General features: G+C 39.3%; 1 long non-coding RNA gene across 1 annotated transcript in view; it reads right to left on the minus strand.

The window, feature by feature from the left end:
* The window catches only part of LOC138854408 (uncharacterized), a 398169-nt gene that overhangs the window by 258647 nt on the left and 112309 nt on the right, over positions 1 to 27213 (minus strand). The window lies entirely within an intron of this gene.

Below are 27213 nucleotides of genomic sequence, written 5' to 3' on the forward strand. Positions count from 1 at the left end.
GGCGGGGATATCACAGTTCTGACGGCCATCTGAACGGTGATGTTAAGACAGTTCTGACAAGACTGCAATTGAATCAGTGGCAGTGAATGAGTTTCCTCTTTTCTTGGTCACACTACCTCGGGGCAAGACATTATATATATATATATAATATATATATATATATATATATATATATATATATATATATATATATATATGCAATAAGATCACAGTAAACAGGTGATTTCAGAATATGCAATATATATATATATATATATGTGTCTGAGAGAGAGAGAGAGAGAGAGAGAGAGAGAGAGAGAGAGAAACGACACAAGGCTGGAAACGAGACAAACAAAATTTGAATAGAAGTGAAACAGCTGCGGGAGGGGGTACAGAAATTCATGGAGATTGAAGGAAGGAGAGGGAGGGAAGAGGAGGAGGGGAGTCGCCCGTGGAGAAGTGAGGGAGAGGCACGGGTAACGTAAGGTGGAAGGGGAAAGGCAAGCAGTAGGTGCAGGGGAGGGGTCAGGGAATGGGACAAAGGAACCTCATGAATCCCCTCGATGAATCTATAATGAATCATCAAGCTTGAGGGACTGATTCCCTAATCATCAGTGTTTTCGATATACACACACACACACACTTTATATATACATATATATATATATATATATATATATATATATATATATATATATATATATATATATATATATCTCAGAACTGTAGAAGCCACTGGCTAATAAAATGTCTTAAAAATAAGATACGCAGGTTTTGGTCGTATGTATAATTTATCAACCCATCTTTTGTTCCATTTTATATCTTTTCTCCCATCGTGTGGACGTTATATTCCATTTGAATTAAGCTTCTGCATAAGGATTCCTCCGACTATAGAGATATTCAGAGAATTGAACCTAAACTGTTAGAATGAGGGGAGACATGATCGAATAATACAAGTGGAAGACGGGCATAATCAAAGAAAATATAGCGTGCTGAGAGGGAGGGGGAGGGGGAGAGAGAGAGAGAAAGAGAAAGAGAGAGAGAGAGAGAGAGAGAGAGAGAGAGAGAGAGAGAGAGAGAGAGAGAGAGAGAGAGAGAGGGGGGGTGTTGGCACCTGGAGAAGTTGATATCATTGGGGTGAAATTTGACTCCAAACTAACCATGAAGAACCATGTTGTAAATCTTCCAAACAAGGCAGCCAGGAAGCTTACAGCACTTCGCCGTATCTCGCATCTGCTTGACAGTAGGGGTTGCAAGATTCTGTACGAGGCACAAGTACGCTAACACCTTGAGTATGCTCCACTTTCTTGGTTTGCCTCCCCCCCCTCTCATCTGCGACTGCTTGACAGAGTAGAGAACAGAGCAAGACGTCTCATCTCCCGCCTGGACCCATCCTGGATAGATCTGTCATTTCAGCAGAGCCTTTAACATAGCAGGGATGTGGGTGGCCTTACTGTTATGTACAAGGCTAATATTGTCAAAGTTCCACACTTGGATCCACTTCGAGGACAGCGTGAAACAAGCTTTTATGCCACAAGACGGGCAGAAAGCAGCAACTTCACTCTGGCTGTACCCTTCTCCAGAACATCACTCCATCTGAGATCATATATACCCAGGATGACTCGAGTTTGGAACACATTCGTACAGCATAATGATGTCAACGAGATAAAGTCAGTTGATCAAATGAAAATGCTGGCCCACAGATGGCTCCAACTTCATCCTGTTCCCTACTTGTATGTCTCATAATAAAAATGCTTTCAAATGAGCTGATGTAGGTAACAGCTCTTAGCTTGCCAATAAAGTTAGGAATCCTTAACCTGTAAATAGCTTGTCAATAAAGCTAGGGATCCTTAACCTTGTCAAACCCTGTGTAAAGAGAGAGAGTGTCTTACGGTGACACTTCTGTCCGACTTGGACCATTTACAAAGTCACGTTGTGCCTTTTTGTCCTTTTACAGAGTGCTAAGAGTAGTTCATGAAACAGGTCCTGATAATAACAGGATAATTTGTTTACAATCAAAACGAAATAGTGGAGAAAAGCGAGGCAGAGGCTTCCTGAGTATCCATCATACAAATAGCCTAAGTGCACGAAACGTAATAGATGAGCTAACACTAATTATATGTGCAAGAAACATATCATTGCAATAGTTGAAACCTGATTCAATCCGAAAAATAGGGACATGGCTGCTGAATTCCGCATACATCGCTATAAATTATTCCACACAGATAGAGTCAACAGTAAAGGGGGTGAAGTTGCAATGTATGTTAGAGGAAAATTTAAACTGTTAGTTCAGAAACGATATAAAGGTGGAAGGGGCAGACAGGGAATCTGCTTGGCTGCAGTTTCTCGAAGGACATAAAAAACTAATCCTAAGTGTGATCTTCAGACTCTCAAACCAAGACAGTGGCCACGACAAACTTTCGGACGAAAATACCCAAACATCCGGGATATTTTAACTTTAGCTCAATCGATTGGAGCAATTTTCAGGTAATCTAGAGTCTAGTAACTTCCTTGAAATGCTCCAGGACTGCCTTTTAAAAAAGTTTGTATCAGAATCAAGTAGAGGAAATAACCTGCTGGACTTAAGTCTGCCTAACAAACAACCTTTAATGGATAATCTGAAATTAACGAAGAGCTTGGAAAGAGAGATCACATATTAAATAACTTTTCATTGTCTCATAAAATTACCTTAATAACAATAACAAGTTAAGGTACCTAATATTCGTTCTGCACATTCTATGGGGCTAATGGATTACTTGAGAAGAGCAGACTGGGGTAACCTGACTAACGACTACAATGATGGGACCGGGCAAGTGGTGATGGCTGCCAAGATATTATCCAAAGCATTGTACAAGCTGGCCGAGCTAAATACACTTCTAATATGAATTAAGATCAATTATGAATTAACCTAAATGATAAACGATAGACTCAAATATATCTTTGATGAAAAGAGACATATTTACAGGAGAATCAAGTGGTTTATCTGGAGTTTATCTGGAGAGAGTTCCGGGGGTCAACGCCCCCGCGGCCCGGTCTGTGACCAGGCCTCCTTAGGTCAGTGTCCCAGGATGCGACCCACACCAGTCGACTAACACCCAAGTACCCATTTTACTGATGGGGAACATAGACAACAGGTGGAAAGAAACACGTCCAATGTTTCTACTCTGGCTGGGAATCGAACCCAGGCCCTCACCGTGTGAAGCGAGAGCGTTAACCACCAGGCCACCAGAGCCACCTGGTGGTGGTGATTACTTATGAACAACTTATTAAATTTATGAGAAGTCAGAGAAAGAATAAATAAAGGAGGGGTGTTAATATTGTAGTTTTATAACTGTAGTGTAAGCGCGCCTCTGGCAAGACAGTGAAGGAGTGAATGATGATGAATGTTTTACTTTTTCGGGCCACCCTGCCTTGGTGGGAGACGGCCGACGTGTTAATAAAAAAAAAAGGTTGCGAGAGAATGAAAGATCACAGTAGGTACAAAGATTCAGTTAACTCACTCTTCAGCAGTAAACATGGAATTTAACTTGAAGTATTAGAGAGCTAAGCAGCAAAACAAAACTGTTGAAGAGAAAGTTGTTACCTCACATACCCCATCACAACACGAATACTTATAATGCTCAATGTGAAGGGTAAAATACGAAAATAAGACAAGAAGGAAGCTGCCATTCAAACTCACGTACGAAAAAATCTCAAGCAGGAATTAACACAGAAATTAGGAAAGAGGAATGGGGTTAGGAAGACTGACCTAGAATTCCAATAGTACCACCCAAAGGCAATGATTTAAAAATCGTTCACAGATTATACAGGCAGTCCCAGAATTAACTAAGCCGTCTCAGGCCTGTGAAAATTCGTTTTTAGTGTTACCGGTACCGTAACATGACTTAAATACCTCTATTATAAACGGTGGTGGCAGGTGACAGAGTACATACATCAGTATGACATACAGATGATATGCTGTAGTGTTCATATTACAAATACATGTACTTTTTAAATACCTATGGTACCTGGTCATGAAGAATACCAGCATAGGCCGATTCAAGTGAGAATTCAAAAATTTTAAGAAAAAAATATACACCAGATGTCTTGAGTTCCCGTAAGTTCTCACGACCAATAATATATATATATATATATATATATATATATATATATATATATATATATATATATATATATATATATATATAAACATTGTCTCTACGTCCACAGCAGAGTTTGCAGGTTCGAGTCCTGCTGTGGACGTAGATACAATGTAAATAATTTCACCTGAGGCCGGGTGGCCCAAAAAGAAAAACGAAAGTTTCTCTTTATGAATTTAGTCATGTATACAGGAGAAGGGGTTGTTAGCTCCTTGCTTCCGACATGTTTGTCGCCTCTTACGACACACATGGCTTACGGAGGAAGAATTCTGTCCACTTCCATATGGAGATAAGAGGAAATAAGCAAGAGCAAGAACTAGTAAGAAAACAGGAGAAAACCCAGAGGGGTGTGTTTGTATATATATATATGCTGGTCTATGCATGTGGAGTGTGACCTAATTGTATATAGAAGTAACAAGACGTACCTGAAATCTTGCATGTTCAAGAGACAGGAAAACGACATCAACAATCCATCTTACTACCTCACATTTATATTAAGTTTAATTAAAATTGTAAAACAGTTAACCACTACTTCTTGTCTAGTTTTAAGTATAGCTACTATGTACTTATTATCTTGTCTACTTTTAATTAGCTATGCACCGGCATGAGGTAATTTTTCCGTATTTACTACCAACGTAAGTAGTAGGTTGGTAGACAACAGCCGCCCAAGGAGGTACTACCGTCCTGCCAACGAAAGCCTGCACAGTATTTGTTTTGCATAAGATAAGATAAAGTTTATTTGTTTGTAAAGATTACAATGTGTAATTACAATTTTGTTTTGCTAAGTACAAAGATAGCCACTATCATGCCGGGGCATAGTAGCTAATTAAAAGTAGACAAGATAATTAGTATATAGTAGCTATACTTAAAACTGTTATTCCAGAAATTGGAAATAAAATTGGAAATAAAACCTGAGTGCTTTCGTTTGCTTACACACACATCTTTAGATATATATAATAACAAGCCTGAAATATATAAGGAGTTTAACCTGGGAGAGTAAGAATGAATACTCTCACTAGGTACAGCTTGTAAAATCATAGGGAAGACAGAACTCTCGAAAGTGTTTATCAGCTGAAAGCGATTGAGGAATTGAGGCACCATGATGAACCCTAGTTACACGGTACTCTACCCTGGGGCCCCCACCTCCTCACTCTGGCTGGCTGACTTGTATAACTGGTAGTCATCTTGAATATGAACGAGGCCTTCACTCACGACGACAACAAGCTAATGTTCTTTAAGATTATTATTGATGGTATACAGATGTGTGGTTATGAGTGATGCACTCCCAGTTTAATGAAATAATTGGCACATGCTAAAGTGCACCACTATGGTAGCAGTGTGCACAACTGTGGTACACAATGGTTTTTAGTCAGCAGTGTGCACTACTATGACACACAGTAACTGAAGGCAGCGGTGTACACCACTATGGCACACACTGATTGAAGGCAGCAGTGTGCAATGTACATTATGATGGCGCACACAGTATACTATTATGACACGAGTAATAGAATTCGGCAGCGTACACCGCTATGGCCCATAGTGAGGACAGGTGCCTTTGTTATGGAAGGAGGGGAAGGGCCTACCATCCTTCCCTGCCTTCTTCCCTCCATCCTACTCCACCTACCTTTCCTCCCGTCCGTCATTCATTTTTAGTGAAATTTTCCTCCCATTCCATCCACCTCGCCTTCCACGCGTCTCTCCCTCCAATCCTCTCATCCTCCATTTCTCCCACTCTCTTTCCCTCTCACCCTCCACTCCTCTCCTCACCTTCCACCCCACTCCATGCCTCTCACCCTCCCCGTCTTTGACTATTACAAAAACAGGCACTTCTTAAAGGCCTCTGGCACCTGGTCGCAAAGAAAGACTATCAACATTGGCACAATCACAAGAGCAGTAAATATTTTTAGTCATAAGTACACACTGGATGTTTTCTTTTGAGTACCCATATATTTCCACCACCAATTTTATTTACAGATATATACAATACGTACAATAGATTTGAAAGTCACGATAATACGAGTAGTAATTTAACGAGAGGGTGAAAGAATGAGCACCTCCACTAGCCACAGCTTATACACCCACAGAGAAGACAGATCTCACGGATGTGTTAACAAGATTAAAGTTTGTGAACAAGTGAAGGTTTATAGCGGAGCATAGGTACAACGTAGACTACCCTGGGGTCACCCTTCTGACTGGCTGATTTGTCCTACTAGTTACTATGTGTACGAACTGAACCCTTCATTTACAGCAGCAATAAGTTACTCTGCTTTATGATGATTATTGGTGGTTTTCAGAATTTTGGGTTTGTGTGATGAACGCCGAATTTTAATGAAGTACTAGGCACATAAAATCCTCACCCCCCAGAGTGCTGTTACACATTGGGTCTGTCAATCTCCAACTGGGTTGTGTGCCACTCTGGCATAAATAAAGCTAGCTAGCTAATGAGATCGCCTTTCCTCTCCACCATCCTACTCAGCAGGCGGTGCTCGACAATTTTTTTTTTTTTACAGTTTTGAAGATAAATTAATTTAGAAATATTTCACTTTGCTAGCGTAGGTTAGAGGCCCTTACTGAGTGTTACCCGGGTTAACGACCAGGTGGCAGTCATGGCTGGCTTTGACGTGTGTGAGGGAAAAGTTCAATAGATAGGAGTAGCGATATAGTAACAATAGTTTCATTGCCGGCTACTAGTTAAGGTAAGGTAAGTCTAGCTCCCGCTGTTCCCGCCTTTTTTCCCCCACCCCGAAAGTGATAGTTTGATTGCCGGCTGCTTGTTAAGGTAGGGTCAGTCTAGCTCCCGCTATCCCTTCCCCTCCTTCTTCCCCCCCCCCTTGAAAGGTGACGTGTGGGGCTCCGGTCCAAACAGTAATCCCAAGACTCACAGCTCCCAGCACTACTGTAAGTACATGCCTGCCTTGTATTCTAGTGGATTTATTGGTTGAAAGCTTCACTTTTGACCAATAATAAACTTAGTCTTTTCAGCCTTGCTCTAAGTTGACTGTTGTAATAATCACCACGTCTTTTAGGTATTGTACTTATCATGGAGAGTGATTTCTTAAGCAGTGGGTAACCTGTCTATCTTTCCAGCTTGGATGACAGAGAGGGTCACCTGCCAATCAACGAGCAGAACTGATGGAGATGGACTAATATCCTGAGACTTCCCCTTTTTGGATTTAATTACCTGTGCACCTGTATGAAATTGCAGGACGTAACCCGTCATCATTGCAGTGGTAAAGAACCTGCTTTCCTGTCATCGGGATATAATACTCAAGGCTATACTGTGAAGAACGAACCGGTGGGTTGTAACCAACACCTGCGACACCCCCCCCCATCATCAGCAACGGCTACGATTTCAACAACACAGTGTCACCAACACCAGACACCCAAGTTTTAAAGTAGCGTTGAATTCAATTATCATTTATATTTTTCATTTTCTTTAATGTAGGATTAATATTTCATATTTAAGTGTTTTATATTTTCTATATAATAATGTGTTTATGTGTGTCTGTTATTATTTCTTTTTCTATTCATTAATTTTCCTGAGGAGGAGCCAGCCTGGGTAATACTGTCTGAAGTTGTTACAGGGCTGAGTAAGCCTTCACAAGTGGCGACCTTGCCAGGATCAACTCTACTGAATCAAGATTCAACTCCATCTCGAATCTACCATTGGAACTTCAACGCCGCATACCACAGACGGTTACCACCAGCCATGAGTAATCATTCTCTATGGTAGGACTACAGTAGAGGTATTTAAAAGATTTGGTGATTGTTAGTCTCAATTTATTGTAAGTCAAGTCAAGGCAGGAATACTAGTTAATTCTGCCATCTATTTTTGTGTGAGCTTGAAACACTTTGGAGGATTAGACTCTAGGGACCAGAGATTTTCCAGTGACAATTTATTTCATTGAGCTCTTTATTATATCAAGGGAACTGTCATAGGGCACTCTTGATTTGTTGGTGAGAAGATTGGATGGTCAAGTGACCCCATTCTACTTACTGTTTGCTCTGAGCCGGCATAGAACCCTTCGTTTTAATTAATACATATTGTTTAATTGAAGTAGGGATCGAGCCCTCTGGTTTATTTACAGTTTGAGCGGAGCAGGAATTGAACCCTCCGTTTTCTTTAATGCCCGTTTCATTTTCCCCTGGTAGTTTAAGTTATTCTTGCAAATATGGAGGAATACCAGTTTTGGATGAACACTGGAAGTAAGTTAGGAATAACAGGGAAAAATTTAGAATCTTTCATTAGTGCTAAAATCCAGGAAAGACTTGAAAGAGAGAATAGAAAGAGAAAGAGAGGATGAAAAGGAAAGAGATCGAATTGAAAGAGAAAACCAAGATAGACGGTTAGAAAGGGAGAGAGAAGACAAAAAAGAGCGTGATAGACTTGATCGTGAGGAAAGAGCTAAAGTACGTGAGGAACAAGTTAAATTAAGGGAACTTGAGGAAAGAGCAAAGGATAGAGAATATGAGTTAAGGGAGAGAGAAAAGGATCGCGAGCTCGAACAAGCTCGCCTTGAATTAGAGAATAAAAAGTTAACTTTCTCACAACAGCAATTAGATGAAGGAGTAATGGAACAACGTGCAGCTAGTGCACATATTCCAACACCTAATTTACCTCCCTTCACAGAGGGGGAAGATATAACTTCATACATTATCAGGTTTGAAAATACCGCTACCCTCTGTGAATAGCCTGCTGACACCTGGGCTACCAGGTTAGGAATGTTATTTTCTGGTACCGCTTTGAATATCTATGCAACTTTGTCGCAGGATATCATATGTAATTATAACATACTGAAGAAGGCAATCCTTAAAGCATATCAAAAAAACACTAATTCTTACAGGAAAGATTTCAGGTACGCCACCTTACAGCCTGGCCAGAACTTGCAGCAGTTACAGGTAACACTCGTTTGTTCGACTTTTGGATAGAGAGTTCAGGAATTGATCGCAGTTATGAATCTTTTAGAGACTTCATGGTTGCTGACCAGTTCCTGACAGCTCTTCCCCATCAGATACGAACATTCATCAGAGAACGTAACCTGATTAAAGCTGAGGAAGTTGCTGAGGCTGCTGACCTGTATGCTGAGGCTCACAATTCCTATAAAGACCTAAAGGGATCGAACCCTAAGGGTAAGGGTTCATCAGACCTTAAGAAATCAAAGCCTCTAGTGGAAAGTAAAATAACTTTTTATTCCTGTTTGTCATTTGTGTGGTATTAAGGGACATAAACGTCCAGATTGTCCTTCTAAGAAGGTCCAAAAAGTTGGAAGATGTTTTAAAGACTGTAATGACCAAGCACCCTTCTGTTCAGGAACAGTTAATGGACTTAATATATCTACCATTTTACGAGACACTGGATGCACATGTATAGTCATTTCTGATAAGCTGTTCCCTAACCTTAAAGAAACTCATTCCTCTGCTATACTTTCAGACTACTTGGGCCGTACGGACACTTTACCTACCATCCGTTGTTACATTAGGTCTAAATGGTTCACAGGTTGGTCTGAAGCCGTACTAGCTCCCATCACTTCTTGCTCCGTACTAATAGGTAATGTAAAAGGTGCCATTCTTCCTTCTGAGATTGACCTTTCATCACCAAAGGTGGACATAAGCTTTTCAGATCTTCTTCCTGTAGAATCAGAGAAGCCCCTCGAAAGTTCAGATGAGACAATGTCTCGTGAGATTCATGTGGGATTAAAAACCAGTGATGCTACTCTCGAAAGCGAGGTAGTATGATCACCGGTTCACTTGTTAGTTGAAAGTGAAGATATCACCTCCGATACCATAAATGTCTTGACTAGGGCTCAGACCAAAGCCCAGGCTTCTCCTACTGTCCATCCTTTGAATTTCCCTGACTTCAAGCCTCTAGATATATCAAAGGACTCTTTTGTCAATTTACAAGGTAATTGCCCTTCTCTTCAGAATTGCCATAATGCCGCTAAACAAAATCAAGTTATCCAAAGGAAAAACTTTTCATATAAATTTGAATATATAAAAGGTATCTTGTACAAGTCAGTATTCAAATTAAATTCAGATGAGATAGAATATTCCATCTTAGTTGTTCCAAGTCAATGCAGAAAGACTGTTCTTAAAATGGCTCATGACCTGCCAGTGGCCAGTACATTTCTCGCATCGTAAAACCTTAAATAAAATTAGGGAAACCTATTTTTGGCCAAAAATGTCCTCAGATATCACTACCTATTGTAGATCGTGTAAAGTTTGCCAACTGTCATCCTCCCGAGGTACCAGGTGAGTACCTATGGTCAAAATGCCAGTCTTTACGGTACCTTTTGAAAGAATAGCTATTGACATCGTTGGTCCTTTATCTCAACGTTCATCTGGGGGACATAGATATATATTAACATTAGTTGATTATGCTTCGAGTTTCCCTGAAGCCGTTCCCTTAAAGACCATAACTACTACAGAGGTGGCTGAAGCCCTTTTGTCCATCTCCTCCAGAGTGGGCATCCCTAGAGAAATTTTGTCTGACCGTGGGACACAATTCACATCTGACTTAATGCAACATCTGTACCAACTTCTGGGAGTGAAGCCTCTCTTCACCACACCCTATCATCCCAGCTGTAATGGGAGGATTGAGCGCCAGCATTCGATTCTCAAGTCCATTTTAAGGAAACTTTGCTCCCTTAAACCTAAGGAGTGGCATCGTTACCTACCCTGTGCTTTGTTTGCCATGAGGGAAGTTCCCAGTGACTCTTTGGGGTTTTCACCTTTTGAACTTCTCTATGGTAGACAGGCCAGAGGTCCACTGTCCATCCTTCATGACTTATGGACTAATGAGAAGGTAAATGCTGAGTTTCAGTCTTCTTATCAGTTTCTCCTTGACCTTAGATCCAAACTTGAGGAGACCTCTGACATAGTTTCGAAAAACTTAAGCTTGTCAATGGACCAGTACAAAACCTATTTTGATTCCAAAAGTCAGAGGAGAAGTTTTAAAGTAGGAGATGAATTTGGTACTTTTGCCTATCAAGTCAAATAAATTATTAGTAGCATGGAAAGGTCCATATAAAGTATTAAAAATTTGTGGGAAAGTTGACTACCTCAGAAGTCAAGGGGAAACTTAAACTATCATATCAACATCCTTAAGAAATATTACCGAAGAAATTCGGTTAACTGCCTTAATAATTTTGAATTAGTTTTTCCACACGATCTTGATACGACAACTGAAGAATGTAAGGTGTGCGTAATTGACACCTCTAACTTAGACTATGATGAAGAACTACATGACTTGGTGACTCTTGACCACTCGGACGCATCCAACATTAATATTAATGAATCTTTGGATGACCATAAGAGACATGAACTACTTCAATGTGTGAGTAACTTTTCAGACGTCTTTACTGATATTCCAGGTGTTACCTCCACGGTAGTCCATAAGATTGACTTAGTGACGGACAATCCTATCAAACGAAAATTATACCCAGTTCCAGTTCACCTTAGGGATGCATTTGACCGAGAGGTAGACAAATTATTAAAACTAAAGATCACTGAACCTTCAGTATCTTCATATTGTTCACCAGTAGTCATGATTAAGAAGGAGGATAATTCATATAGACTTGCTATTGACTTCAGAGGCCTTAATGCTATAACTCGGTGGGATGCTGAACCTATGCCCTTGATAGATAGCGATCTACACAAATTTTATGACGCTTCCTTCTTTTCAGAGATTGATATTGCGCAGGCATATCATCAAGTAATGTTAGATCCTTCTTCTAAGCAGTACACCGCTTTTCCTACACACCAAGGACTGATGCAATATAGAACAATGCCCTTCGGTTTGGTAACTGCCTGTGCTACGTACGTGAGACTGATGAGAAAGGTCTTGGGTAATATGCCAAATGTTTCAGTTTATTTTGATAACATTTACATAATGACATCCACGTGGGGCGAACATATCCAAACATTAACATCAGTTTTGCGTAGGTTATGCTCACATGGCCTCACTGCCAAGCCGAAGAAATGCTTCCTTGGGTATAACAAGATTAGATATCTTGGACTGATACTTTCTAATAACACTCTGCAGCCTCTCCCCAGTAAGATCAAAGCTTTATTAGAATTTAAATTCCCCAAAACCAAGAAGCTCATGCGTAGTTTTCTTGGTTCTGTAAATTTTTATGTACGGTTTATCCCGAACCTTACTGATCTTACAGGCATCTTATCCGACTTCCTTAAAAAGTCTGTGAAGGAACCTCTTGAACTTTCCGACATAGCTCGGTAAAAGTTTAATGAGATTAAAAGTATCTTTTCGAAAGACCCTATACTTAAGATTCCAGATATTAACAAAACATTTTGCTTAAGAACTGATGCCTCCAATACTGGCTTAGGTGCGGTGCTACTACAATACCATGATGGTACTCCCTTCCCTGTATGCTTCCTAAGCAGGAAACTCCTTCCCACAGAAACGAGATACTCCACAATAGAAAAGAAATGTTTGGCCCTTGTGTGGGGTATCTCCAAACTTAAATTTTATTTGCTTGGAAAAGAATTCATTTTAGAAATGGACCACAAACCTTTGATATACCTAGAAACTTTTAAGGGAAACAACAGTCGCCTCTTGAGGTGGACATTGGCACTCCAGGCTTTTAAGTTCCATATTGTGTATATCAATGGTTCATCCAATTATTTCTCTGACTGGTTAAGTCGTGACAGTCGGTAAAAGATTTGTTGCCTTACGTGACTTCCACATGTTAGAACTTTTTCCTCGTCTATTCTTCTTATACTCCTTGACTATAAGTCTTGGTATGGGGGAGTGTGAGGGAAAAGTTCAATAGATAGGAGTAGCGATATAGTAACAATAGTTTCATTGCCGGCTACTAGTTAAGGTAAGGCGAGTCTAGCTCCCGCTGTTCCCACCTTTTTTTCCCCCCACCCCGAAAGTGATAGTTTGATTGCCGGCTGCTTGTTAAGGTAGGGTCAGTCTAGCTCCCACTATCCCTTCCCCCCTCCTTCCCCTCTCCCCCCCCCCCGAAAGGTGACGTGTGGGGCTTCGGTCCAAACAGTAATCCCTAGACTCACAGCTCCCAGCACTACTGTAAGTACATGCCTGCCTTGTATTCTAGTGGATTTATTGGTTGAAAGGTTCAATTTTGACCAATAATAAACTTAAGTCTTTTCAGCCTTGCTCTAAGTTGACTGTTGTAATAATCACCACGTCTTTTAGGTATTGTACTTATCATGGAGAGTGATTTCTAAAGCAGTGGGTAACCTGCCTATCTTTCCAGCTTGGATGACAGAGAGGGTCACCTGCCAATCAACGAGCAGAACTGATGGAGATGGACTAATATCCTGAGACTTCCCCTTTTTGGATTTAATTACCTGTGCACCTGTATGAAATTGCAGGACGTAACCCCTCATCATTGCAGTGGTAAAGAACCTGCTTTCCTGTCATCGGGATATAATACTCAAGGCTATACTGTGAAGAACGAACCGGTGGGTTGTAACCAACACCTGCGACCCCCCCCCATCATCAGCAACGGCTACGATTTCAACAACACAGTGTCACCAACACCAGACACCCAAGTTTTAAATTAGCGTTGAATTCAATTATCATTTATATTTTTCATTTTTTATTTTCTTTAATGTAGGATTAATATTTCATATTTAAGTGTTTTATATTTTCTATATAATAAAGTGTTTATGTTTGTCTGTTATTATTTCTTTTTCTATTCATTAATTTTCCTGAGGAGGAGCCAGCCTGGGTAATACTGTCTGAAGTTGTTACAGGGCTGAGTAAGCCTTCACAACGTGTCTCTTGGACATCCCGGCTCAAGCATGCCCAGTAGAAGTGTTTAGCTATTCTGAGAAGTCTGTGTTATCTCTAACTCAAACTCCCTACTGAAGCGTTATGGGAAATATTGAGAACTTTGTGCAGAAGTTTTCTTTAGCCACTACAAAAGTTTCTATGGTATAACTTTTAAAACTATATGGTGATAATATAAAACTTTCTAATACACTATTTATGATCTCAAAGACTTCTAAACCGTCTCGTGTTATGCTGCAGAAACACAAACACACAGTAATGCAGGTAGGAGAGCCCTTTCTCAGTAGGTATTCCCTTCCCTGCAATCAAATATATAGGCAAGTTGTGGGCGTCGGCTTCAGAATTTAATGTAAAAATCAGATAAACAACGGACTATTGCATTTTCTTGAAGAATATTCGGTAGGGCATAAATACGTAAGTGTCTGGCAGATCATCCTACGTATAGGAAAATTCGACTACGGGAGCTTAGGTACTTGACCCTGGCTAGCTGCCATCGCAAAACAAATTGTCCAACTCAAGATAACGTCAGCATTCGCACCAGATTGTCTCTTGGATATTGCCCGTGTTACGGCCATAACTGACACCAGTTCAGGTGCAGAGCTTTCCAGGACAGTCTGCAAGAGACGCATCATTACCTATTATTAACAGTGTGTCCTGCTCAGGAAATCTCCGTCATATACCTACCGTCGATATGCCCTAAAATATTTAGTGTCTACATAAATTCTATGTAATAGTGAGACAGGTTACTGCCATACCTTATGCTTCCAGCAATACATTTTGGTTAAGAGAGATGCTTTCAGAGGTGGGAAGTACTTCCATCCTTAAAAAAAAAAAAAAAAAAAAAGCAAGCCTCTGTATCTCTTAAAGTAGCAACAGTCATATGCGCATCTTTCTCCTGAAATGTTAATGGACTGATAATGATAAAATGATTAGTGAAGTTATCAGTGTTCTCAGATTTATTACTACCTGATGACTGCCTTCAGGTTCTTCAGTCTTACCATTGTGGTTGTCTCTGACTGTTCCTTATAGGGACAGTGTTATTCACCCATACTACCACTATTTACAGCACATGCAGTTTTTTTTCCCCTCGGTACCCTTTTGCCGCCAGAATACTGTAGGGAAGAAGATTTAGAAAAGTGTTCTCTCTCAGACAGATATCTATTGGTTTCAACGTATTTCCCAACTTAACACTCTCCTTCACTGATGTTAGGACACTCTTCCAGGTATTCTTGAACATCTGGAATAACAGTTTATAGGAAATTGTCAACAAAATCTTCTGCACTAAATCACAGAACTTAGCAACACACCTATAAGACTTCATTTTTTTTATTACTCTAGCAAATTCCATGACTATTAAGCTTAAACTCGCGTCTATATTTCGCCGGTCCACAAAAATGCAATGATGACAGTAGATTTCACAAAGCTCTAAATTCACAAAATCCTCACCATACAAGTTACATGTTCGTGCGTATTCGTTTATAATGCTGTGTGAAGAAGTGCTGGCCAGTGTTCAATCGGCAAAACTGCAAAACTCAGGCCTGATTCTCTATTAGAAAAATTACTCGGGCAATTTTTGAATTCTAAAACGTCCATCACATGTATGACGGCGTTACCTTCTCTGCTCTATCATATTTCTCCTTAAAAAAAAAAAGCATGATACTTTTAGGTCTGTTGTAGAGTAAGGTTTCATTAATTCGTGTGCAAGAGAAGCACATATATCCCGTGTTGGACTTGGCTTGCACCAGTTACCTCAACTGGCGGATTACCAGGTAAACACTCAGGAGAATATTGTCACTACCATTATGGTCATGGAAACAGAGTGGGGAGCAGAGATTAACACCAGCTCCTCGTGTATTAGACACACCAGATGGAAACACAGAAGCCATCGTTGATGGCCCAGACATTTGATTGTTGCGAATTCACGAAGCTGAACAGTGGTTAAATAGGAATAATATTCAATGCCAATGTAATGACCAATGCACGAACAATGGTGCAGAAATAATTTAGGCATAGCATGCAAGGTATTTGTTATTACTAGATGCGTGACTCGTGCTGGTGGCATTACCCAACTAGCAATGAAACAACGTAATCAGCAATGCCAAGCAGCAACAATGCAAGGGAACAAAAATATAATGAAACCAACAACGCAAAGCAACTAAAAATGCAGAGCAATAATAAAGCAGGCAAGCAACAATGCAAGGCAGCAATAAAAAAAATATAACAAATTGCTTTAGGAAAAGGCACTCCATATTTCGAACACTGGCACTTCATTAAGACCTATGGTATCTGGTCGAGAAACGACAATACCTGCACAGACATAATCAAGAATATTAGGAATAAAGAATTCACCAGATGCTTCCTGAGAGCTCTAATTTATACCCACCACTAATATTTTTTTACAGATATATACAATAGGCTTGAAAGCTATATGCATACATTAATCACCTGAAAGCATGTAAGGAACTGAAGCTCTAGGGCTGACCCTAGTTACAAGGTAGGATACTCTGGGACCCCCTTCTTTTGACTTGTGCGAGTAGAAGATACTGTGAGTATATATATATATAGAGCAGTTCCTATGAACAGCAATAAGCTACCATGTTTTAAGCTGATTATTGATGGTACGCAGGATTGTGGTAGTGTGTGATACACGGTGAATATAGTAATATTAGTACTCAGTGTACACTACATTCACTCTCAATGTCTCTCACTCTCCACGCCTCTCAAGTTCTTCCAGTTTCTTTGTTCTCTCTCTCTCTCTCTCTCTCTCTCTCTCTCTCTCTCTCTCTCTCTCTCTCTCTCTCTCTCTCTCTCTCTCTCCACTCAACCTGCCCTACCCCTCCTCCCCTCTTCCTTCTTTATCGTTATTATCAGTCATCCCCTTCCTTCCGTCTCTCATCCCCTCTCTTTGTCCATCATACTTTCCGCTCCTCCTCTGTCATCCACAGTTCCTCATCCTCTTCCCCTCGTCGCCTCTGCCGTTATAACCTCTTCCCTTCCTCCTCTCCTTTACTCTCATCTTCAAACACCCCTTTCCCCTTATTTTTTTTTAACCTTAGTTTACTCTCTTTCCCCTTTCCTCTCTCTATCTCACTTTCTTCTTCTTTAAATATCCGCCACTTTTTCCTTCCATCCTTTCTTTTTCTCTCCCCTATCTCCTTTTCTCCCTCACCTGACCTTCATTAGTAATTCTCTCCTCTTCCTCTTTCTGTCCACCAGAACTGTGCTCTCGTTTACTACTCTATTTTCAATTTTTCATCTTCTTTCCTTTCTCAATTTCTCCACTTATTCCTCTCTCGATCCCTCCCCTCTCATTACATTCCCTTTCTCCTCCAACTTTCCCTTTCTCTTCTGTCGTCATTACTAGTCATCTCACACGTAAACATTTTCTGCTTAATAAACACCTCATCTGCTGAAGAGGACCCCAGCAGAGGGTCGAAAAATGAAAATCAATTAATTTTCCGAGTTTGTTTCCATGTGAGTTATAATTGAGCATATATATATATATATATATATATATATATATATATATATATATATATATATATATATATATATATATATATATATATATATATATATATATATATATATCGTGCCGAATATGTAAAACTGGTCAATTAGCAAGAACTCATTTAAAATTAAGTCCTTTATGAAATTTTCTTTTATACGTTTAAAGATATATTTTTTCATTAATGTTAATGTAAAAAATTTAAATTTTGCACCAAAAGAATCTTAGAAAACTTACCTAACCTTATTATAACAAGCGCAATTTATTTTAGCCTAACCCAACTAAATATATTTTAGATTTGTTTACAATAATTTAATACTAAACAAACACAATGAAATATATTTTTTTCGTTAGGTTCAAAATGATTTTAGAGAAATTATTGCATACACAAATTTTCGCTTGTTCTATATGGCAAGATGAGCGTTGCTATTTAAGCCAAGATCGCAAGTTCTGCCTATTCGGCACGACATATATATATATATATATAATATATATATATATATATATATATATATATATATATATATATATATATATATATATATATATATATATATATTTGCAATAAGATCACAGTAAACAGGTGATTTCAGAATATGCAAAACAACCACTCTGAAAGAATCGAGAAATTCCAAGCGCTTTCGTGACTACTCACATTATCACATTATCCTTGATAATGCGAGTAGTCACGAAAGCGCTTGGAATTTCTCTATTCTTTCAGAGTGGTTGTTTTGCATATATATATATATATATATATATATATATATATATATATATATATATATATATATATATATATATATATATATATATATATATATATGTCGTGCCGAATAAGTAAAACTTGCGATTTTGGCTAAAATAGCAAAGCACTTCTTGCCGAATAAGGCAAGCGAAAATTTGTTATCGATGAATTCGCAAAATCATTCTGAATCTAACGAAAAATATATTTCATTGACAGAATATATTTAGTTGCATTATATTTTTTTCGTTAGGTTCAGAATGACTTATTGCGAAATTAATGCATGCACAAATTTTTGCTTGCCTTATTCGGCAAGAAGAGCGTTGTTATATAAGCGTAAATCGCAAGTTTTACCTATTCAGCACGACATATATTTAATATTATGCAACAATCGCGAACAAGCGATACAAGATATAAAGTGAGGATTTTTTTAAATCGTGTTGTGAAGTGCTTATAGTCATCTGGTTAGTTTAGTATTTTTATTATTTAGAGCATTGATTTTTGTTGTATTTAGTTTAGTAAGGTTGAGTATGTGATTGAGTTCGAGATTTTTTTTTTTTTAATTCTTCTGTTGTGGTGACCTTAATTTGGTTGAGTGAGATGGTTATTCATCTTGTTCGTATATTGATTGCTGTAGTTATGAAATTAACGGCTCCTAAAATTGAGGACACCCCAGCTTGATGGAGAGAGAGAATCCCGAGATCAACTGAGGCTCCAGCACGGGCAATTGATGCTGCTAAAGGTGGGTAAACGGTTCATCCAGTTCCTACACCTCTTTCTACTAGTCTTCTTGTTAGTAGGAGGGTGAGAGAGAATGATAGTCAGAATCTCATATTGTTTATTCGAGGGAAGGCTATATTAGGTGCTCCAAGTATAAGAAGAACTAACTAGTTTCCAAAGCATCCGATGATAGGTATAATAATAGCTCTAGACCTTTCATGTTGCAATCAACGTATCAGACGTTCTGAGGGACGCTCTTGCTGAGAGCGCCTTTCTGAACGAATCTGCTGAGATCTCTTACTCATTTCTGCAATACTGCAAGCTCCTGATGTGTTGACTGCAACACGAAAGACCTAGACCTATCATTCAAGACACACACATTAAGGAGATTCTTAATTTTGGGGAATAAAGATGAAAGCTATTTAAGTAGACAATTATATTCCAACATGAAATGTTGCACACAGTCATGTTCCACTTCATGTGCAACATCTCAAATGATTAAGGGAAGACGTAAAACGTGGACATTTTAGTTCCAATGAAATTCTAGCGATACATATGATTTCCTCCGATTCTTTAAACAATGTGGTATATGTAGAATTATGTAGACAATTATACTTCAAGGACCATGGATATGTTCAGTGTCTATCATCGAGCCTCCTTGGGTCTTTTTTGGAGCCCTGGCAAAAAGCAAAATGGTCAGCAAAGAAACACTCGTAAAGACATAAAAACCCCGAACCTTTCTCCCTAAACATCTCTCTCCGCCTATACTGGAAACTTAACCCTCTCCCTAATGTGTCTAAGTTCAAAAAAGTTGAAAGAAATGCCATACTGATTACAAGATGTAATCAGTACCTACTCGGGGTCCCCGAGATCGTCCAGAAAGAGTTGCTGAATTCCCCGCTCCCCCTATGCACTCTAGTCCGTGTAGAACCGTAGATAAATGGTTCAAAGAACCGAAAATTTGATAAATTAGACACACATGCAACACTTTTCTAATTTACGCCCTCCAGTCCATACTCAGATGAACAATTTGATGTGATAGAACTCCTAGTAAAGAGACAAACTGCGCAAACAAAAGGTTAAAAAAACTGAACAAGCAAGAGATCGGCAGAACTACGAAAATGAAACAATCGAACGCTAGCATTGCTGCTCTTAAAGAGGGGAAACCCTGGCTGGGTGTTCGGAACCATTGCCTCCAACATTGGTTTGTCCAGAGAAGCTTGCATTAAAATATAGGTTGCCATCAACCGAGAAATTATATATTGGAATGGATTCCCAATGATGTTTTCAAGAAGGACTGTCTGGCGGCCCCAATATGCCTTAGTATAGTTTCAACAGAAATGATGGAATTATTGATAATTACCGCTGGAAGCCAGCGGTACTGAACCACCTAAAGGGCGGTAATAGAGTTGAAGACTCAACCTTACAATGATTACAAGGAACTCGTGACCTCTCAAACATCTTCGTCTAGTCTAGTCAAAGTAGCCTGAAAAACAGGAAATAGCAGAAATTATTTATGAATAGACGATTTTTTTTCCACATATTCTCCTGAAGGCTATAGAAATAAGGATCAAAAGAATTCCCCTCTGTCCGACTACAGCAACCCCTCCCCCTCCCCTTACTTTTTTTCACCCCCCCCCCTTCCCCTGTCCCCTCCAAGTGAGAAGAGGGACTTTCTTTTTCACTTGTTTTTCTCGGTTATTTGGAAAACGGTGCAACTGACGATAAAAGTTTACATTGTGAGAAAAAATGGAAGATAAATTCTGAACAGGATTGCGTCTACGCATGTCTGCTAAACTTTTTTTGTGTAAGCCAGACAGATTTAGAGGGCGAGTTTAGAGGTTACTGTGAGATTTTTGCTACCCGAGCTCAGTTGTCATTTGAGAGATATTAACAAACAAATTTGTTAGTAAAAGTTCATAGAATTGAAATAACAGAGCGGGATATTCTCTATCTGGATTGTTAAAAATATATTTCCATTTAATTTCCATAAAAATAATCAGATTTTTTAACAGGTGTCACTGACAAAAAATGAGATCAATGAAACATTAGTTTTTGAAGATGAGATAAACGACTGTTTTTATTACAAAGAAACTTTAGTTAAAAGAGAAACCGATTCTTGAAGATGTTAACAGAGAAACTGATTCTTAAAATGTTAAAAGAGAAACCGATTCTTGAAGATGTTAACAGAGAAACTGATTCTTAAAATGTTAAAAGAGAAACTGATTCTTGAAGATGTTAACAGAGAAACTGATTCTTAAAATGTTAAAAGAGAAACTGATTCTTGAAGATGTTAACAGAGAAACTGATTCTTGAAGATGTTAACAGAGAAACTGATTCTTGAAGATGTTAACAGAGAAACTGATTCTTGAAGATGTTAACAGAGAAACTGATTCTTGAAGATGTTAACAGAGAAACTGATTCTTGAAGATGTTAACAGAGAAACTGATTCTTGAAGATGTTAACAGAGAAACTGATTCTTGAAGATGTTAACAGAGAAACTGATTCTTGAAGATGTTAAAAGAGAAACTGATTCTTGAAGATGTTAACAGAGAAACTGATTCTTGAAGATGTTAACAGAGAAACTGATTCTTGAAGATGTTAACAGAGAAACTGATTCTTGAAGATGTTAACAGAGAAACTGATTCTTGAAGATGTTAACAGAGAAACTGATTCTTGAAGATGTTAACAGAGAAACTGATTCTTGAAGATGTTAACAGAGAAACTGATTCTTGAAGATGTTAAAAGAGAAACTGATTCTTAAAATGTTAAAAGAGAAACTGATTCTTAAAGATGGTATCCACAACTTAAGACTTGTGACTGAGGTCAGAATAAGAAGTTTTCCTAAGTTATTAAAGAAAGTGAACATTATTGAAATGCATAGCTTGCAAACGTAAAAACATTAAAGAAAAAAATATTGCCATAGATTTAAGAAAAGCAAAAAGACCTAAAACACACACAAAAAAAATGTACTTTGCGGTTAAAAGAACGATTTGATTTTATAAAGAACTGTTTGTAGTGAAAATGTGACATTACAGCAGGGAAAAACTGCGGATAAACGTGAAGTTGTTTGTGAAGTTTGTTCCCTGGCTATGAGATAATACTGGAGGATGATAAGAAAAGAAATAATGAATAGGTCGAGAAAGAGACGATTTAAGTTGTCGGATATATTTCTATATCCGATAACTTCAACCAGAATAGTGGCTTCTATAACATAGCTGAACCACTTGCCAAGAAACTTCTTCATCGCTATCCCACATAAGAACTTAGGAATAGGAATGGAAGAACACTGCAGAAGGTCTGCTCACAAACTTATCCAATCTCCTTTCCAAGCTCTCCAAGATTTTAGACTCTATAACACCACTCGGTAGATCATCAGATGCAGCATTCTCCACCTGACCTCAACATTCTGAACCTGACTATAAATACTCGCGTACCTTCCACCCCAGGTAGATCTGTTTGTGACTTGAAAAAGCCCACTGTGTGGGCGAAACTTTGTCAATAAAGGATCACATTATACTGCATATGTGTTTATATTTCCACTGTGTCGGTATTTTATACCATTTATTTCCACCTTCGGTTCCAGAAGTGTTTTATAAAAATGCTAATTAAATTTGCATTCAAGTGATCAACTTTAAAACGAAGGCGACCACAGGATCAGCACATTGCTTCCGCACACGAGAAGCTGTGTTCGTTCATTGATGATTCTCAGGGACACCAGTTCTCGCAAATCACATGACATCTTTACAGCAAAATGGAAAGACAACTGAATTATTGTTGCAGTATTTCGATCTTGTGACATTAGTACTACATTTCATGGAGGCAGAGGCCCTAGGATATTTTAATTTTCATCAGGAGTGCATACAAGCATACCAAGTGGACTTGCTGTGTATGGTAAATACTGCCAGATCTACCTCCTGGATATGGATTCTCTTCATCTTTTCAGTTCTAGGTTCAGAAGTACTGGTGTCGTGTATGAAGAGTATTAGAGCCATTATTCACAGTAGAAGTTTCACAATGAGTGTCCTATATAAATGAGGTTTACCAGTAACTCACTACTGATACGATAACATAGAAGAGATGTGTCGAGTTCGGATGATTTTTGCGAAATTTTTGCATACACAAATTTTCGCTTGCCCTATTCGGCAAGAAGTGCGCTACTCACATTATCAAGGAACTATCTAGTTCCTTGATAATGTGAGTAGTCACGAAAGCGCTTGGAATTTCTCTATTCTTTCAGAGTGGTTGTTTTGCATATTCTGAAATCACCTGTTTACTGTGATCTTATTGCATATATATATATATATATATATATATATATATATATATATATATATATATATATATATATATATATATATATATATATATATATAAACCGTATATTTGCTATGTTTCAACACCCTCAAGGAATGAGTAAATGATTGGATAATCTCAGAATCGCTAAAGATCTGCCATTGGGCCAGAATATTTTACAAGGGAAAAACATTAGAGGGAAAATGTCAGGTACTTAGCTGAGAGTCAGTGTTTCATCCATCATGGAACACGGATTTTCGTCTGAGTACCATGTATTTTTTCCACTGTTTTTTTCCCATTTCCAGGAATTTTGCGCAGAAGATAGATCCTTAACGATTATATAAAGCTTGTCCAACCATTTTTCCATTTCTGGAGGGCATTTTTGACCTACCCAAGTAAATGTAGATATTTTGAACTTAATGTATATATATATATATATATATATATATATATATATATATATATATATATATATATATATATATATATATATATATATATTATTGTAACCACGAACGAGTGGTACTGAATCACTAACAACACTGCAACTAGCCGAGGATTCGAACCCATGTCGTTTTGTCCTGCCTCATGGTGAGCGAAAAACCACAGGAACACACAATCCTACAAGAATCAAGCAACCAGCAGAGCTAGGTGTGTTACACACATACACGCATACATATCACACTTTATTTTTACCAATCGTTCGTGGTTACAATATAAAATTCTGCTCGTGGAGGCTAGTACACCAAACGGGGAGCAGAATGAAAGTAGCTCAGAGGGCACCCACACCACCGTATGTCCTCGGATCAAGGTAAAACACCTAGCTCTGCTGGGCGCTTGATTCTTGTAGGATTGCATGGTCCTGTGAGTTAGAGCGTCATATATTTTTCGTTCACCTTGAGGTGGGCCAAAACGACATGGGTTCGAATCCACGGCTAGTCGCGGTGTTGTTATTGAGATATTTATATAATATGGATGCATATATACATATGCATATACATATATACACACAAATACATATCACACCTCATTTTACCCTCCTTTCATCCCCTACTCACTCCCTTTCCCCTCCCTACCCTGTCTTTCCCCTCAGCCTCACACTCCCCTCAACGGGCAATGGGCAAGGCATAAATCATCAGCTCCAGGAAGATGGATTTGCCAACCGAGCGAAATTGAAGTGTTGAAAAAAACTCGGAAAGGGACCAGAAAATTTGAAGAGATTACACATCACGCCTTATACAGATTCCCGGGGAAGAAGGGAAGAAGGGGGAAGGGAAGGAAAGATGAGGAAAAGGAGGGAGAAGGAAAAGGAAGAAAGAAAAGGAAGAGGAAAATGAGGGTGAGAAGGAAAAGGTGGGAGAATGGAAGGAAGGGGAGGGGGAGAAAGAGGAGAATGGTAGATTAGGCAGAAAATAGGAAGGGTGAAACATAAATGGCAAAGGGGGAAAATAGATGAACTTAAAGAAAGGCTGGAATTAAACACACAGGTTCATGGCTGGGAAGGATACCAATGGGACTTGTGTCCCACACCACCAGTGGGACGTGCATATATGAACGCTCTCACTCTGGCCAGATGTTTCTCAGTTTCGCGTAACACTGCAAATTTTCTCTTAAATTTTTCCTTTCAGGGTTCGTATAAACTAGCGCATTCTTAAAATAAATCATCTAGCACCTGCAAGTTTTACAGAGAATGTTCTGAGAGGTAGATGAGTTCCGGCTGGGGTTACTACTCAGACAAATTGGGTGTGGTCGGCGAGATTTCATGTCGGTCTTTGTGGAGCATCTCGGTCTATGTGGAGCATCTCGGTCTTTATCATCATTCTCCATCTCCTCCTTCATCACCCTCCCTTCTATAACTCCCCCCTCTAACGTCCCTCAATACCTCCATCCTGCTTTACCTCCCTCTATACGTCCCGTAGATCTATTCCTTTCTCCAGTTATAACTCTCTCCCCTTGTAACTCTCTCTTTATACATCTCCCTCCCGATATGCCTCCCAGCCTCTGTATTACCTTTCTTCGATCGTCATCTTCCTCCCTTTAAACTTCTCTGACTATCCTTTCTCACCCTGCCCTTGTTTCTGCAATTCCGTCCTCATTCCTTCATTCCCTCCCTCATAGTCTTCCCATTTTCTCTTGCTTCTAAAAAAATAATCCAACATTAAGGATGAATTTTCAGATTTTTCACTAGCTAAGTAGCAGCTACCATAACTTATTTTCACAAACTTATTTTCACAAGCTAGGAAATACTACCTTAGCTCATGTTTACTAGTTAGAAGCTTCTACCTTAGCTAATGTTCACAACCTAACTGCTGTTAGTACCCCAGCTCTTATTTCACAAACCAAGAGAGGTTGTTGTATATTTATTGGGTGACTTTATGCTTATAGAAGGGTGAACCTTAAGTCAGCAGGGACCCAGATCAGAACAGATCATTATTATTTCTCTGATGTTCAGACTCTGGTGTGCGTGTATGCACGACTGTGGTTTGGGTGATATGCGTGTGCTGAAGTGCTTGTTAGATAGGCATGCAGACTCCAGCACCATCTTCCTGCCTCTCGCTTCGTCACTCTTCAGATAGTCGGTGATAAGCAGTTGAGGGAATTCCTAAGAGTTGATTCACCACCCAGATCTCTGACGATTATGAGTATTCGTTCCTACGTGTATTTTTCTTTTTTATCATTCTTGCAGCTGGAGCCTGTCTTGCTTTTGCGGAACCTTTGTTTTCAGCGTAACGTTATTTTTTTTTTCCTCTCTAACCCGACTTTTAAGCCTTGAACTTATCGAGTGTGTGAAACACTTGTCTTGTTGGTAACTGGTGTGTGTTTCTCTTACTGAGTCCGTCCGTTTTGATCATGACGGGTCACTATCTGGAAAAGAACCATGACAGGACTTCGCTCCTGGCGATTATACAGTGTTTCACTCGCTGGAAGCCCCGAGTTGGTACTCCCGTAGTTACAACGGTCTTGTTTGTATGTCCGCAGTAAACGACGCAATATACAAACAAGACGATTGCAACTATGGGAGTACCAACTAGGGGCCTCCTACGAGTGAAACACCCTGAATTATCATCATCTGGACAGCAAAATTTCAAGGGCTTAGATGAGCTGCGTGGCTTTAAAGAAAAGTCTTTTATGAAGACTACAACTTATGGATGTGGGACTTCTCTTGTAAGAGTTGTATCTTAACGGCTCGCCATCTCGGAGACTCCAGCCAGCTTGGTTCGCCAACTGCACATCATGTTTACCTTGCGCCTCTCATTAGGGTTCATATCTCTTATACCAAGTGTGTATCTGTTAAGTTTATGGTGGTGAGAAGTTGTTTGATATTTCTGTGTATATTCTGTCCCTTACAATAACGGCTTGACAAAGCTCCTGGAGAGCGAAACGTTGCCACAATAAAATGTCACATTATATGTACATGTGTCCTGTTACCTAACAGTAAATTTCTAAGTCATTTCCGTTGATCCTCGAGGAGAAAGTGAGAAGGAGCCTGACTAGTCAGAACTGCCCATGAGTCATGGACAGAGGATCGAGCCTTTACCACGCCTTGCGCCGGATGACTCGTAATGGTTTAGTGTTTCATAAAATACAACACACTTATCCTCACTTTACCCTCATTAGTTGCATCACGTTTTCTATTGATGGTCTTTGTGTTACTAGATGCAGGTGTAGCCTCGGGTACACAGGTGTAGGCTCGGGTACACAGGTGTAGGCTCGGGTACACAGGTGTAGGCTCGGGTACACAGGTGTAGGCTCGGGTACACAGGTGTAGGCTCGGGTACACAGGTGTAGGCTCGGGTACACAGGTGTAGGCTCGGGTACACAGGTGTAACTCGCCATTTCCTGCCCCAGATACAGGCAGTTCGTGATTCTTGTACCTCAGAGGAGAGAAAGCAACAACTCTGTTGCGTAAATGAAGTTTTAGGTGGAGTCCCCATACGTTATCTTTCAGAGGTAACAGAGGTAAACATACCACAATTATGTACCAAATATCTCATATCAAATAAATACCCTGATTCTTCTTAATATTTTGGGCAATTTAGCGATTATTTTT

Source organism: Cherax quadricarinatus, chromosome 58 (genome assembly GCF_038502225.1).
Source record: "Cherax quadricarinatus isolate ZL_2023a chromosome 58, ASM3850222v1, whole genome shotgun sequence".
Classification (NCBI taxonomy): domain Eukaryota; kingdom Metazoa; phylum Arthropoda; class Malacostraca; order Decapoda; family Parastacidae; genus Cherax; species Cherax quadricarinatus.